General features: G+C 33.8%; 1 protein-coding gene and 1 long non-coding RNA gene across 2 annotated transcripts in view; one reads left to right on the top strand and one right to left on the bottom strand.

Annotated features, from left to right (window-relative positions):
* Positions 1-14054, top strand: part of LOC126884000 (uncharacterized) — a 217737-nt gene that overhangs the window by 75921 nt on the left and 127762 nt on the right. The window lies entirely within an intron of this gene.
* LOC126884002 (uncharacterized) lies at positions 9650-11015 on the bottom strand. The gene is made up of 2 exons (XR_007697798.1): positions 10895-11015; positions 9650-10323 (listed from the first exon to the last, which is right to left on the bottom strand). It is a non-coding gene; the product is annotated as an uncharacterized LOC126884002 (long non-coding RNA).

The following is a 14054-nucleotide window of genomic DNA, read 5'->3' as shown; positions in this document are numbered from 1 at the left end:
CAGGTCTTTGGATCTTTCCCCTTCACCTAGAAGTCCAGGTTCCAAGACCATTACTAAGTCGCCTGGAGGTTTATTTCCTCTTCCCGGCTTGACGACCGTAAAGTAAAGTGATCTTCTTCCTATTCGAATTTATAATGTTAATTTTTTCTAAGCCTCTTTCCCTTGAGTTCAGGACCGTTGCGATCATTTGTATCTTTCGTCCACTAAGTTATTCGGGAAAGAACTCTTCGAAGTCCATTTGTGTGGACAAGCTTGCCGCCTCTTAGTTTCACCGCTTTTCTCCACTATTATATTTCGGTTCTCAATGCTGCCGAGGGCAACTTCTCTGAAAGTGCCCTCCATGTCTTTGGTGGACAGTGGTCTTCGATAGTTTAAGCGCGAGACGGTTCTCCAATAGGAAGACGATTAGTGGAAAGACCACGAACACGATGGAACGACAACTTACTGGCGCATTGAAAAACAGACCATCATGTCTATACAAAAAAAAAGAATATGTCTTTGGTGACTCTTTTAAGGTTTTTTACCTCATTCTTGATTTCGACTTTCGTGTTCTTATGGTCGGACATTAGTTTCACTAAATTATTTGTAACTCTGGTAAGTTTATTCATTGCTCTTAACATAGCCGTTATTTCGGAACTCTAGTTCTCTCTAGATCTTTTCTCCCCAAGTGAGAAGCTCCTTTGCAAGGTTGCCTCCGCTGGAAGCTCCGTCTTGTTCAGGTCCCTACCCCTGACCGGAATTCTTCCAACAGATCCCCTTTTTCCGAAGTCTCCTTCCGCTTTTCTTCTTCGCTGAGTACTTTCCCTTTGTTCCCTTCACTACTGATGAACACGATATTATCATCTCATTAATAGCTTGTTCCAGCTTGCATCACCACCGGTGACTCGCTCCATTGTCCGTTCGTTTTGTTTTATTTTTTCCTGCGTGATTAAATATTTATCCATTATAGTTCCCATAAGTAGGGGCGAATTATACTGTCCGGCGAGGCAGTGCGCCCTTACCCACGTTAAGGCTTGAATGTCAAATTTCAAAGGGTTTCGTCAGTTCTCCGAGGGCGGCTGTCTGATCTAGCTCATTCACCACTCAGGCACGGATCGCCTGACACCGTGTGGTTGCGGATATTTTATCTAGGTTTATTCTTCTATTATATGGTGTGTTAGAGCGCTATACAAATTTGAAAAAATTCAAAAAGTGACTTATATTGAACACCAATCATGATGTTTGTTAATTGTTTTTGAACCAGTAGATTCATCTGTAGAAGCAGTTGAAAAATTACTCAAACTTTTCAAAAATTTGTTTTAAATCTCCAGAGATCGCCAAAAAATGTAACGGAGTAAAAGGGATACTGGGAAACTGAAGCTATATTTTTATGGCATCTTAATATAATTTACTATTTCCAATAAAAATAGTAAATTACTTTATGGATTTAAATTAAAATAAACTCAAAAAAATCACAAGTAATATTTATAGCGTTACTTGAAAATACATACGTTAGGATTTGAAAAAAGTTTGATGTAAAGAAGGGGGGTGGTCTGGCGCCTTTTTTAGGATTTGGGTTGGCGCCTTTTTTATGTGCCAGTCCGGCCCTGATTGATTGAATGTATTCAAACAATTAATCACAAGTAACTATCTAAATTGGTGACATTTGGCAACAGTGAGTGGATCTGGTTTATTTATATATGTTCCAAACATAACCTTATTTATAAACAAACAGTTGTTTATTATAGTTATTTATTATTGTTTTCTCATATTTTGCAATTGTTAAGTTAGTTTACTTCGAATTTAATATGCATTACTGTGGTATTTCTCCAGTTTTCTAAGAAGGTTGGTGATTTTGAATTGGGATTAGAATGAATTTAACCCAAAGGCAATGTGTGTTTATTTATGTGGCAAAATTCCCAAAAATTCCAGGCACCATAAAAATTTGAGTTTCTTCCTGTTGCCCATGGATGAAAATCGGTAAGAACCTAAATTCTATTTAATATCATTGACATCATTTTTGATGTGCTGTCGTTTTAGGTTTGCAGAATGAAAAGAAATTGTTCAATGTGATAAACTTTCTATGAACAGTCCTCAATATTGTTACATTAACTATTAAATATGCACTTTACATCTTGAGGAGCAGGCCTTTGCAGAAATACTGAAAAGCGGGTTGCAAAACAACGCAAAATAAAATAAACGAAATATATGTCTTGAGATTAAACATTCAAGTTGAAGGTGTGTTCTTCCTTAAACTGGAATGATAATTTTGTAATTCTGTAGGCACATCTATTGAGAAGTTACAACCAGTGGCAAAGTGCCTTAAGGGAATCTATGACATATATAATTGAAGGTATGAGTATATGTTTCAAATTAATTGTTGGATGATTCTGAGAAAGTGTAAATTTTTTTCATGAATTTGGTACATAACTGTCTTTATCTAAACTCTAAAAACCATTGACATCTGTTTTGAAAAACCATGTTCCTAGAAACCATTGATAACAAATATAAACGGTTACCTACCTCTGCATTCGTTGTATCATCTTACTACCCTATCCATAGTGAGTCTAATTTTTAAATCTATAATAATTGTTTACGTGCTGGTTTTATAAAGATGCTTCATAAATCTATATGGGTCTTACTAGGCAGCATAGCCATGCCTTGCCTAATAGCTTTTCCAATTATATTTTCAATATGCTTATTCTAGTTAAGATTGCGGGATAAAAAGACCACTAAATATTTGAGTTCATTTTTAGGTATCAGCATTGGCTCTACAGCCCATGATGGGTCTTGGCCTGTTCCAGAATCAGCTTCCACTCTTTCCTATCCTTTGCTTGGCTTTCCAATTTCTCACTCGAGCATGAATTTTTGGTATATATGGGATTATATTGTGATAACAACCAGATCTATGAAAGAATAGTATGTTGTTAAAGAAGATTGTGGTGACACTATTCATGAATATCTGATAATATTGGTTAATGTGAATGGAGTCCAAAATGGGGTTTAGGCTGTTATATTATAAAAAACTAGGTCATTAGCATATGGAAGTAGGGCAACATTATCTGGTATTAAATTATGTGAATGAGGATAATTAAACCTAAAAACTCTATTTATTCTGCTAATCAATATGATTTTAATATATTTTAATATAAAACATATGTTATTCTTTCTAGGAACATCTCTGAAGGAATTACAATTATTTGCCAGTATGTCAAATGAATTTTCAACATGAGTCATACTTTCATGAATTTATTGATGAAAATAAAACTAGGTACATGATTTACTTACTTCCAAGGGATTCTAAGATACTATGTGTAAAAAGTCCAATATGCAGTGATGAGCATGCTAATAACTGGCAAAATATGGGATATAATGCCAAAGATGGGAAACATGGGATGCATTCTGAAGTAAAAAGAGATGAAACAGAGAAATTATCGATATAAACATATAAATTACCATTACATCACATAGTTTCCCACCTTTAGACGTATCAGATGAGTATGAGAACTGTCACTGTGACAGGAGAATTTTATAAAATACTCCTGTCACAGAGATCTAAAGGTGGGAAACTATGTAATGTTGTCGTCGGCTAAGAGTGTTAACCTGCTAACTCCATTTTTCACTGTGAGTGATATTGGGGTAGTTTCTAGGTCTGGGTACCTTCATACCATGTCCCACAAGCCCGCTGGTTCCACTGTAGTTTAGAGATAGCTATTTCTAAACTCAGTGGCGTAGCTAGCCCCACAGGGGCCCCCTATCAAAGTTTGTCGCGGGGCCCTTTTCCACGACTGATAAGGGATAGTGCTAAAAAAATGTTTAACAAAAGCAGCAAAAACGCGTGTATAGAATAGAATAGAAATATACTTTATTGTCACTGAAAATTTTACAATTTTATGGACAAAGCGTAGGTACAAAGAGTAGGAAAAAAAACAACAAAAAATACAGTTTACTGAAATTACACAAATCGTCAATATTATTACAAAATAAAAGATAATGAAATAAAACAAAACAATACAGAGTGTTTCATTAATAATTGGAAATATTTTAACTGTAGATTTTTGGGCTCAAAATATTACGGTTTAATTTAAATCACCTACTCCGAAAAGGCTTCCTAAAGTTGGAGCTCTTTGAAGATGGTGCCTTTTAATTAGTTTTTTTTTAGAATACCTCTAGAACACATCTATTTAAAAAAAAAACTAAAACTGGTACGGCTATTTATCTTCCAGAGATAAATGTATTTCACATAAATTGCGAGTTTCTAGTACCGCTCAAATGCATCCTCTTTGGGTAGGGCAACGGTTATTTTATCGCATAACTTTTTTGTCTTAAAATTTTAAGCATTTTTGACACTGGATTATTAAATTGTATGGCATTCTAGTACTAAAAGTTACTCTTACTTTAAGTCTGTAGAATACACCGTTTTCTAAAAAAATCGATTTGAAATTTTTTCGTTTTTTGAATTTGATCAAAATTTAAAGAAATTTTCAAAAAAACGGTGTATTTTACCAACCTAAAGCAAGAATAACTTTTAGTACTAGGATACTTCATAATTTAATAATCTAGTGTCAAAAGTGTTTCAAAATTAAAGACACAAAAAATAATGCGATAAAATAACCGTTAACCTACTCAAAACGCACGCATAATATGACCGGTACTAGAAATTCGCAATTGATGAGATCGATTCATCTCTGGAATAAATGTACCAGTTTTCGTTTATTGTTTTCATAGTTTTTTTTTTTTATTTTTTTCAAATTAAAAAACACAAAATTTTCAAATCGACATTTCTAGAAAACGGTGTATCCTACCGACTAAAAGCAAGAGTACCTTTTATTACTAGAATGCCTCACAATTTAATAATCCAGTGTCAAAAAGGCTTCAAAGTTAAAGATAAAAAAGGAAGATAAATAGGCGTACCAGTTTTGGTTTCTCTGAATAGAAGCGTTCTGGAGGTATTTAAAAAAACTAATTACAAGATGCCTTTTTCAAAGAGCTCTAGCTTCTGTAAGAAGCATTTTCAGACTAGGTGATTTGGGTTAAATCTTAATACATATTTTGAGCCCAGGAATCTACAATTAAATTATTTCCAATTATTAATGAAAATATTGCAAAATTTAAATAAATTGAATACAACCTTAGGAACTAATAAGTTCAGCGTATAACACTCAAATATAGATGATAATAAAAAATCTAATAAACTCTAATAATCCAAATTCAACAAAAACAGATTTGAATTGAGGCTCATTGTTTTAAAACAGATTCAGTTTTTTCAAGCCAAGGGTGAATAGACATTGAAAAGGAGCGTAAACAAAGGAGCTCTGTTCTTTAACGGCGAGCGACCGGCAAATAGATATACCTAAATACAATTTATAGATAAAGAACAGATTACACGAAAATATACGCAAACAATACACAGTGTTTCTGTTTCAAATTATCAAAGGTAAAGCGATTACAAATATTGCAATTTCGCATTATACATTATACAATGTCTCACACAGCCAACGGTGAATAGACAATAAGAAGTAGCTTGAAAACAAAAACGTCTGTTGTTATAGAACGGCTAGAGGCAGAAAATAGATAGATACCTGTACAGTACATAAATATAGTTTATAATAAAGAATCCATTACACGAAAATGTCGATATCCCAACAATATATGTACACTGTGTCAAAGCGTTTGAATGGTGAAATAATTGCAGAATATTTTGTTCAATTTTTTGAATGGAATTTTGTTTCGACATGCCGCTTTGTGGCCCCTGAATGTCGAGGGCCCCATATAATTGATACGGCGGTAGCTACGCCCCTGTCTAAACTACATTGGTGTCGGCGGGTTTGTGGGGTGGTGTATGAAAATACACAGACCCAGAAACTAGCCCAATATCACTCAAAGTGAAAAATGGAGTTAGCAGGTTAAAACTCTTATCCAAGGTTATGTTAATTTATTCGTTTATAACGATAAGTTCCACTTCTACCAGTTTCATCTCTTTTTATCTCACAAGTTAATATGTTTTCCATATTTTGCGTTATTTTGCCGGTTATTAGTGTGAGTGCTCATTACTGTATATTTACGATTCTGTGATTTCTCAATATGATGCTGAGTAGGTATAGATGAGCATCTACAACCCTTTCAAAACAGAAATTTATAAGTTCATTTTATGTACCTATTAAACTTTATTTTAAGGATGAATTTGAAATGCTTGTAGGGAATATATCTGTAAAAATAAAATTGGTATTATAAAATTGAAATTCTCAAAATATAATTTATAATTCGAATGTATTATTATTTTTTTCCTCCATAGAAAAGTCCTCTTATTAGTTTTCTCATTAGCTCTTTTGACAAGACATCAGTACTTCGTTTTTTAGATTTCTCACAAGGATTCAGATCCGGAAGATCCTGCGTAGACGCCAGTACTTACTTAATTACTTATTCCTCTTCACTCCATGCGGAGCATAGGGCGTCAACTGTCTGCCTCCATTCTGTCTTATCCTTTGCACTGATCTTTATTTCTGTCCAGGTTTTCCCAATAGGGCTTTTCATTCACAGTCATTTGTTTCGGGCTTCTGTCATATGTCGTATAATCCGTGTATATTCATAGTTATAACAGAATAGATTAGGCCAGTTCGAAAAATAGCGTAACGCGGAACAGTTCGGGTCGGTGGTCTATCTTTCTCTCTCTACTGGCGCTCAGCTTTCTCTCTCTAGCATATGATGGCTGCCGCCTCTGTGTAACTGTCGTTCCATTACTCCCACCTCTTGGTAGATACGCTCACACTCGCATGACAGACAAAGATAGCTAGACCACCGTACTTGATATCAGCGTTACACCCCGATGCATTGAGTGGCATATGACTAGCCTGATCTATTGTTGACATATCTCTGTGTATATTAGTATTATACACAGATTATACAACATATGACAGCAGCTCGAAGAAAATGACAATCAATGAAAAGCCCTATAGCATTAATTTCTTTTTCAACACTTCTTTTCCACATTTCTACGGGTCTACCTGGTCTTCTCTTTCCATGTGGTGTATATTCTAGGGCTTGCCTCGCTATGTCTGTGTCAGGTCTCCTTAGTGTGTGCTCCATCCAACTCCATTTCCTTTTGCATATTATCTTAGATATACATAGGTTTCTGGTTAGTTCTTGTCCATAGCTCTTGGTTTGATATATGGTTTCGCCAGTAAATGTTAAGAATCTTCCTTAGGCATTTATTTATGGATACCTGCATCTGTCCAATACATTTTCTTGACACTTTCCAAGTTTCTGCTCCATATAGTAATACAGTCTTCACGTTGCTGTTGAATAGTCTTTCGGTTTTAATTGTCATCTGATGTGAAGACCACATTTTCCTTAGCATATTGAATGCGTTTGTAGCGTAGACGCCAGTATTGTACTATTTATTTCTGTACTAAGACAAATCACAGAAAAGGCCATCGAGTACAATAAACCAGCATATCTATGTTTTACCTGACAAAGGATTTCGATCGCATCCAAGTCGAAGACGTCTTACACTTACTGTATAGAAGAGACATGCCAATCAATATTTTACGAACCATCGAAAACATCTATTTCCATAATCGAATACAGGCAAAGATAAATGGAAAACTAACACAGTTTATACCAGTACAAAGTCGAGTCAGACAAGGGAACCCGTTAAGCCCACTGCTCTTTTATGTATCTAATAATGGACGAAATAATAGAAGCAGTATGTAAAGATCATGGTTACAGAATGGGGAACAAAAAACTCCAAATATTAGGTTATGCAATCGACACCGCATTAATCGCCAAGACAGAAGACAATCTCCAAAGATTAACACACATCTTCAATACAACAGCCAAGAAATACAATATCAATATGATAATATCAGCAGAAAAAACACATGTATGACATCTAAATACCCACTACGAGGTAAAATCGAAATTGATGGGAAAATATTAAAGCAGGAAGCAAGGTTTGGATATCTGGGAATAGATATACCCAGTTACGGAGATGTTGAAGAGGAAGTACGACAACAAAGCTTAAAAGCAAGTAAAGCGGTGGGATCTCTTAATGACACAATCTGAAAGAACGAACACCTAAGACAAGACACAAAAGCAAGAATTTATAAAGCAGCAATTAGACCTATATTGACATACACGGCAGAGACAAGACCTGACACATCTAAAACGAGACGACTACTAGAAACAACCGAGATGAAAATACTTAGACGAATATCAGGGAAAAGTCTGTTGGATAGAAAGAGATGAGAAAACATAAGATCATGCAATGTAGAAGACATAAATGGATGGGTGACAAAACGGAAACTGGAGTGGAGCGAACACATTAGAAGAATGGCAGAGGATAGGATAGTACGAATAGCACGAGATAAGTCACCAAATGGATGAAGAAGTATTTGCAGACTAAGAAAAAGATGGTGCGATAATTTAAACAATTTAGGAGGCTAATATTGAAGAAGAAACAGTCTTTAAAGCCTACCTACAAGAAGGAAGAAGAAGAAGATTATAAGCTTTCATTCGACACTTCATTGTCATTAAATCTGTATTAATAATGGAAGAGTTATATTTGCGGACAGATAGTCATGAAACCAAAAATAGATATTTATTCTCCTCTTGCTACGGCGCGTCGAATAATATATCGCTTGTACTATCCCGGAGAATTTAAAACCGTATTTCCGATTGCATTTTTAAAACTGGAAGTCCTTTGCCAAATATCTCACCTTTAGTACCATCCTTGGATTATAAGCTTTCATCCGACACCTCATTTGTCATTCTATCTGGTTTAATGACTGAGGAGTTGTGTTTACGGACAGACGGACGTATATAATTCAACGCTTTCACATTTTTTTCAAAACTGAGTGAAAACAATATTTCTTTAGAAATCCATAAATATATTCGCTAATAATGAAACTAATTTGCAGTGGTTATAGCCAACCTTCATTAGTGGAGTAGGCATTAGAAGAAGAAGACCAATGAAGATAAAGTAGAGCCCATTGTTAGACCAAAATTTTGTTTATATAGAAAAAATTATTTAGTTGAAAATAGTAGGTACATAATCTCAATGAATTCATTAAAGCTGATACATTTAGTCTTCAGAACAACAATAATAATTATTTATGAAACTATCGATAAATTGTCAAGAGCTTCGTAAACGTTAATTGTAGAAAAGTATTCCTTATTTCGAAAAATCTATTTCAAATTTGTCCTATTTATTTTCGAGCAGTGTATCAAAAATAATGTTGAGCAGTATAACACCCGCTGTTATGCGCTTGCGTCCGGCTGCAAGGTCTCGATGCGCAGTGGGAAAAATGGAACATTTTTTCATAACGTACTTCACGGCAAGTGACTGATTGTTGTATAAACCTATTGTTGTATAAACCCATGATACAATGAGAACGAAGATATGGTCAACAGCGTGACCAAGTCTCGCCCGTTCTGCGCAGTGACGTCAGTGGAGAGTGGCGTTCTTAAAATACAAGGAAGGACTGCTTTAATTACGTCAGTTTAAATGTTTTTATTATTTTTTTACGATGAATGTGATATTAAACGCCGGATTAAGTATTTTTTGGGGCCGGGAACTAAATAGCAAGGGAGCCCATCGTTCATTCAGAACTGGTGATATTAAATCAAGGCTTTGGTATTTAAAACTAATTAATGTAAAAGTCTGCTGAGATTATTAAAAACTTCTTTTATTAGCGGATACAGCATGATTTTATTTCGATTATAATACAAATAAATAAAAGTAGTTTTATGTATCATGTACATATATTTACATTTTATTGACATTTAAAATTAGAAATTAAACATCGTAATATTTTTAAATGGTACCTACATACGTTATTAAAATAAGTCCATAAAATTCACAAAAATATGAGGGGTAAAAACACAGATTATAAAGATACATATAATCAGCCTATGTAACAAAAACCTTGTCACATAACAACATTTTTTTTAAGTCTTTGCAATAATTATATGGTCACTTGTTATAATAATATATGTTTTCGTGCTTCAAAACAAATGAGGTATTTAGTACTTTTGGCTGTTTTTTAAATGCAAAATTATTAATTGGAAAAATTGAATTTTCAAGAATATTTAAGCGAAGAAAACAAATGGGTCAAAAATCAAAACTCGCCGTTGAATATAAACTGCATCTGCATAAATCTATGATACAACTAATTTGGACCTATGGTGTTCTCTGGGTTTGTTCAAAGCCATCAAATATCAAGATAAAATAAAGAGTAAAGAGAGATAAATCTATGGAGCACTTGATTTTCATTTTTAAGACGTTCAATTTCTTGTTTTAGCTGAAATATGGTTTCATCCCTGATGTCAGGCTCTGTCATAATACTGAAAATAAAATAAAATCAATTACTATAGGACTTTTCATCGATTGTCATTTGTTTCGAGTTTCTGTCATGTGTCACATAATATTAATATATTTATGTTATACGTCTTTGGTTTGTATCATTGGTATATACCAATAACATATGACGTAGATATATTAATATTATGTGACACATGACAGGAGCTCAAAACAAATGACTGTGAATGAAAAGCCCTAGGGCTTTTCATAAGCTACATCTTTGGTTTGTATCATTGGTATATACCAATAACATATGACGTAGCTATATTAATATTATGTGACACATGACTGAAGCTCCAAACAAATGACAATCGATGAAAAGCCCTATTAAAACAACACACAGACACTACACTAGGTATCTGATTGCAAAATCAACTATACCATGCCAATGGCCATTTGTTGTCGAGGCATTAAGCTAAATAAAAAAAAGTTATGTCACAACTTTTGTAGCTATTTTTTGAGCTTCCTGTACATATTAAAAAATTAGTTTTTTCTCCATTTGTTTGAAACTGGAGTAGACACACTGGTACACTTAAATAATTTAAAATTTCTTACCTAACATCTTTTCGTTGAACTGATACCAAAGATAATTCTTGAGATAAGTTGTTTTCAGGGTCTTTTTCTACGATATCTCTTGATTCTCTCGAATGAATTTCGGATGCAATATTTACAAGAGTTCCTTTACCATGGCATTCACTACAATAAGTAAAACTTGTCAAATAAAACCTACCTATAAACTAAATCTGAATATCATATTTGTGAGAATCAACCAAAGTTAAGCTAAACATTTTCTTGGTTTTCTATCTAGTACTCACCTAGCTGTCAGATGCTGTAGCTAAATCAAGAAGATCCTGAACACATTTCTTCGATTCCCTTTTTCTCATACGTTCTTCTCTTTTTTTGTTGTTTTTCGCTGGTTTTGCAAAAGGTAAATGTAATGTAGGTAAATATCTTGTAAATATGTAGTAATATCTTCTTTTAAAGAACGGCGATTTTTAGAAGACACTCCCATAAGTTCATATTACAAATCCCTCGTGAAACTATCTGCAGTAAAATGTTTTGAACAAATCCTTCCATTTTTAGTAAGAAACTGGTCCTTTCGTTTACATGCATCTACCCAAATTTTTGCCATCTTTGGATTGTTTGGAAACCGAAAAAACATAATGTTTTTGTGAACCATTTTACTTTGGTTGTCACTATTGCATAGAGCTATTGAACACCTCATCTTTAAATAACGAAAAGAGTATCTTTCGCTTACAAAAATTCAATGGTAAACCTACACTTCACTAATAAATACTAGTTCGATAATGGAAAATTTTATGAAAACTGAAAACACACAATTACACTATTTAAACCTCTTAAAACACAAGAAAACATTCAAAATAAAAGCAAATGACACCTTCTTACGGCAATAAGCGTGCTAAATTAAAGCCAGATTATGTTTTCACTCTCCACTTACGTCACAACCTCACACCATATAAACACGCCCACTTCACCGTCATGCGCATGATTATATCTTCTGTATTCTTTGTATCATGGTATAAACCTATATACTGTGGTTTTGGTCATGCCCCGGAATCTCATATGGAAAAATTGGGGAATTTCCCCCACCACTTCCACACCGCTCAGCTAAAGAAAGAGAAACGACAGCCTTTCTCGCTCACGAAGACTTTAACCAATCATTTATGTTAAAACACCATAACACCATACCTGAATGTCACAAATAAAATAATCAAACGAGGCTTAACTCGACGATGTCAAAAGTAATGACAGTTAGAGTTAGTAGTGCAAATACAAATAATTTTCTATTAGTTTACAGTTTTTATTGTATTATCTGTAACGATTTATTCTTAGTAATTTCAATTTCAGTTGGTTCCTTATCCTTCGTTTATAAAGTGTAGTGTGTAGTTTTGTTTTAGTTGCGAAAGAACTTTGGTATTGTGTTAAAAAAAATAAACATGGTTTATTATTGTTGTGTACAAATCATAGAAAAGTTAGAAAATGCATAGGTAAATAGTAATTAGTTTATAACTGTTTTATCTGAAACAACAAATAAATACACGTACCTATATTTAGAAAAAAATTGTCTAACTTTTTTATATCCCTTTTCCTTACTAAATTTGACAGCAAAAATAACATATTTGGAACTTGAGAATTCCGAATAATTTATGAGTATTACTTAGATATTATTTAAATAAAATACTTTAACAAGCTTAGTAAGTTTTGGTATTTTATTTTAATAATATAGGTGAGATTATTTCTTGTAAAATAACAAGATATTTTAATTAGTAACGAAATTGCCCGCAAGAGGTGCTAAACGGATAAAATTAATGCTTGTCCATTTGAATTTCCCGCCAAATGGTGATTAGTTAACACATCGCTCGCAAATGGCGTAAGGAACCAAATTTTTACAGTGAGTTGCCTATCTATCTGGTAATACTATATATTATTTATCTATGGTTTTGGTCTTGACGACAGTGCTCGGGATTGCAGAATTAAGCTGTGTTTGCTAATCATTTTTCCATCGGTGAGAAAATACGGTCCAAGTTTATGAAAACTTATCGTCTGGAAGAGTTTTTGCCAGTGACGGATTTGGGGCCGTATATTTTGTAGTGCCGGTGGAAATTTTAGTTTGTTACGAGCATAACCTCAACAACCTTTATTCTCTTGTGGCCACCTAACACCAACAGGCCAATTCCTTGGGGAACATTTACCACGACACCTAGCAAGTAGTCACCACGAAACCTAGCAAGTAATCACCACGACACCCAGCAACAAGTACCTGGTAACCAGCACCAGTAACCAGCCATAGTAACTGACATCTAGTACCAGAGTAAGCAAGGACAGAGAAAGTCAGTACCCTTAAATATCTTTCTTTTTTATAGATACGATATTTATATTCCATAGTGTGTCTGTACCTACCATTTTTGTACAGATCTAGGTCCTTCCTCTACCCTCATTGTACACCTGGATATAGCTATAACCGAGAAATCACAGGGTGTATATATTAAATTGTACTTAGTTAATTCCACGGGTAGACTTACAGAAGTAGGTATTTGACACTTGATGGTATAAATTATTCACATTATTTTTGGTATAATAATATTAATATAGTATGGTACGATACATATCTGAGTCTTGCTGAACGGAGGTACATTTTTATTATTCAGGGTGTAGTGTATATTTATATTGACCATATTCCTAGGTATTAAGTTGTATACATATGTGATATGTTAAAGTTTTTAAGCCTTAACAGTACTTTATATTTATTTTATAGTTAGTAGTTTCAATAGTCATTATAAATTTTCTTATATCTTGTTGCAATTCCCCTATTCTGTTTCATTTTATGTTTTTTTCTTATGTTCAATAAATATTTGTAGTTATAGGTTGTTTTAATGCTCAGAAATAACCGGGTCACCTTCTACTAACCCATAATAAATTCCTGAAATGAGATAGAGAGATGAACTGAATATTTTGCATTTTATATTCATTATATTTATTCAGTATCATCTCTCGATCTTTATTTTTCTATAACAATCTTCAAGTGAAAACAGCTTTACAGTGTGGGCAAAAGAAAAGAGTCCGCCTCGATATTTGTCAGTTTTTATTATATTTTAAGGAAATGAAAAAACAGGTCAATTTTTGATCTAAGGGGACACATTTTTACGGCACATACATATGTCATTTGTCAACCCTCTTCCTTCCACTTCCCCCA

This window comes from Diabrotica virgifera, chromosome 4 (genome assembly GCF_917563875.1).
Source record: "Diabrotica virgifera virgifera chromosome 4, PGI_DIABVI_V3a".
NCBI lineage: Eukaryota > Metazoa > Arthropoda > Insecta > Coleoptera > Chrysomelidae > Diabrotica > Diabrotica virgifera.
Note: the sequence above shows the minus strand (reverse complement) of the source record. Positions and strands in the feature narration are given on the sequence as shown.